Raw genomic sequence first — 3,268 nt, 5'->3', positions numbered from 1 at the left:
CCGCCGTAGGCCCAGAAGGCCCATCAGGCAAAGCAGTAGCAAGTAGCCCGTAAACCTGTAGTGGCGAGGAGCTCGAGAGGGGTGCAGTAGTGGGGCTTATAAACCACTGTGCGCCCTCTCAACTAGCGACACTACAAGAAATAAGGTCAATTATGACTCCCTATATTGGTCATTGATTCGTTATTGTTGACGTTTATTGACCTTTTTTTGACCAAATTTACAACGTCAACAGTTGGCCGTCAAGAATAAACAAAATTGACCTTTCTAAAATTTTGGTCATAGGTCTCTATCGACCAAAATTTTGATTTGGTCATTACCCATTTGTGCAAGCCACGTAGGATCTGACGTGGCATTGCTAGTGACCAAATGGAATCATCATAAATTTCAGATCCGTGACCACCAATCTAGCCTACATGGGCCTGGCCCAATACCTATTTTACTATTGAAAATGTATGATTTGTTTGGGTTGAAGCATTTTTTTGCTAGAAGCACGCATATCTCAGGATAGGCCCATTTAAAATAAATACAATAGAATAAAAGATTGCAAATAAAATGTATATTTCATTTCAGTAGCATATCACATCAAATACATTACATCATCCACCAACTCCATGCATTAAGTTTCAACGTCTAACAAGGGCACATCAAAATAATTTTACATATACACAACAAAATACTTCTACAAGTGCAAACGCACGAAAAAAGGACCCAACAAGTGCACAATCGCACATAAAGAGAGTTCCATGAAGATTGGATGAGAACCACAAGTTTCTACTCATCCTCTTCGTCTGCACAATATGCTCTTGCCATTACCGCGTGCAAGAAGAAAATGATGGTAAGGCTTTCAGACCAAGGAAACTAGTAAAATTGCACGGACGATAACCAATGATAAAATAGTAGAAAAATGTTTTCTTACTTAGAAAATGGTGGAAATATGATGTAGGGTCGTCATGTGCTTGTGACTACTTTTTTTGACTCCACACTGATGAAACCTGAATGCTACTACGATAACTATCTTCTCTCATAAGCTAAGAAAAAAAGGTGGCTACATTTACTTTTTCTTATGCAACGTCCAGGTCAGGATATATCATCTTGGAGTCATGATATGTGCGGTTGCTTTTCAGGCTCATTGTAGGATGACCACTGGAAATGGGCTTCACAAGTGTAGAGGTTAAAATTAGAAGTTTCAATTGCTAAAAAAAGCCTGCCCAAAACTAGATATGTACCTCTTGGAGAACGGGGGCCCATGCCTTCAGTGGATTTTCCTAGTGAATCAGTAACTTTTAATTAGAGGCTATAATAAGACATACGGATATTCTATGTGCATAAAAAACATGGCACAACATGCAGACATTCCTATTGTACATCAGCATATGCATATCCAATAGAATACCATAAATAAACCTATGCATAAGAGTAACTGGACAATGTGGAGCACGACAAAACCAGCAGCGTCGTGTCCTACCAAAAAATTGCAGAGATAAATACAAATACCTTCATATCAGGATGCTCGGGTTCCTCCGTTGATCCATCATCAAAATTCTCTGCCGGCAAAGGCACCGGCGCCGAAAACATTGTAGGGGCCGGTGAGATCTTAGATGGCAGACCAGCCTGCGAAACAAAACAAAACAGTTCATTTTGCGCACTCAGATCCAATTGTATCATCACCTTCTGCTATCCCACATGCACGCTCATCATAACTTGTTTGAATCGCCCGAAGCCCAACATTGCAGTTGTGCCGCATTTCAACTCACAATTTAGGATGATTATATGTTTAGTTTTGCACAAATGTTGAGCAAGAATTATGCAGGTAAAACCAGATTTGGCTGCATTAAAATAGGCAAGGATTATCCGCTCACCATCAGGCTACCATCAGTTTAATACTTTCAGCTCAAGCATACGCTTGGCCAATAAAAATCTATCCATATGTTTAGCTATCTTAATGAACTAGTTAGAATAATTGCATGAAAATGCAAGCAGGGATTAAATCCATCAACGGTTCTACATTTTTTTGAAAACTCCAAAAAAATTGAATAATAGGGTGTGTCGGCAACTGGTTGCACAAAATCCAATCTCTTCAAACTAAGGGCCTCTTTGGAAAGCAAGAATTTCACAGGAACCATTTTATTCCCCATGGGAACAGGGAAAATACCATGTATTCCGGACAGGGCTTACTTTGTGTAACTCTCTCACAAGCTAGACATCATTTTAGTTCTATTCAGTGTTCACCAAGCCGCTAAGTACTAATCAGATGGACAAAGAGCATCTCCAACCTGGCTGGTGCATTACAAAGACAAGACTGGCATCACCCCCTTATACATGCCATTAGGACACTGGTTCTCTAGCAGTTAGAGCAGATGAGAAATAAAATAAACCACAGTACCGGCAATATAGCAAGTTTACTACCATAGAATGCAGGCCATCGGAACTTTGTAACCAGTGATAATAATAAGGTAACAAGAGAATGATTTCCTGCTACAGACATGCATGCATCTACAGTTACGGCAGGAGCATCATTCTATCAAGTATAGGACGACAACTAATTATTCAATTATCAGGGGAATGTTGTTAAATTGTGTCTCAAGGAAATTCAGTGCAAGCATCAAATCGATGCAGACAATATGAACATGCATGCACTGCACCTGTGTGCACCTATCTGTTCTAAAACATTCACAAATATGAAGCCTCTTGTGCTTTAACAACTAAAACCAGTACAAGATTGAGCTATCAAGAAACAGTTCAATCCTATATATAGCAACTTCTGTGGCATTTGAGCCCTATAGCAAGGAAAAGGGGAAACCTAGCATAACAATTTTGTGAGAGGCGTTTTTGGTGACAGTAAGAAAACATAGGCCAATAATTAATATTCTTGCATGAGGCATGTTTGGTAACAATAAAACGACAAAGGAGCATAACAATTCTGTGAGAGGCGTTTTTGGTGACAGTAAGAAAACAAAAGGAGTAAAACATGTCGTAAGTAAAGACCTGAAAGGCAATTAAATTTCACAAAACTATCAGGTTGGTTTACAACAGATGTTAGTGTGAAAGAGGTACTTCCACACCATCTACGACAAACGTTAGTTTGAAAGAGGTACTTCCACACCATCTACAACAAACGTTAGCACCAACCAGATGGTAATGTCGTATGTAGCGAGCAATCAACGTTAGGATAATTGTTGATTGCTCACTACATATACGACATTACCATCTGGTTGGTGCTACAAAAACAAACTAGTTATAACTTGAATGAACTATCACATTTTCAGGT

At 39.3% G+C, this 3,268-nt stretch overlaps 1 long non-coding RNA gene across 1 annotated transcript; it reads right to left on the bottom strand.

Moving 5' to 3' along the window:
- Positions 1–534: 534 nt before the first annotated feature.
- On the bottom strand, positions 535–1,205 carry LOC123411309. The gene is made up of 2 exons (XR_006613235.1): positions 917–1,205; positions 535–802 (listed from the first exon to the last, which is right to left on the bottom strand). It is a non-coding gene; the product is annotated as an uncharacterized LOC123411309 (long non-coding RNA).
- Between the last annotated feature and the right edge of the window lie 2,063 nt (positions 1,206–3,268).

This window comes from Hordeum vulgare, chromosome 7H (genome assembly GCF_904849725.1).
Source record: "Hordeum vulgare subsp. vulgare chromosome 7H, MorexV3_pseudomolecules_assembly, whole genome shotgun sequence".
NCBI lineage: Eukaryota > Viridiplantae > Streptophyta > Magnoliopsida > Poales > Poaceae > Hordeum > Hordeum vulgare.
Note: the sequence above shows the minus strand (reverse complement) of the source record. Positions and strands in the feature narration are given on the sequence as shown.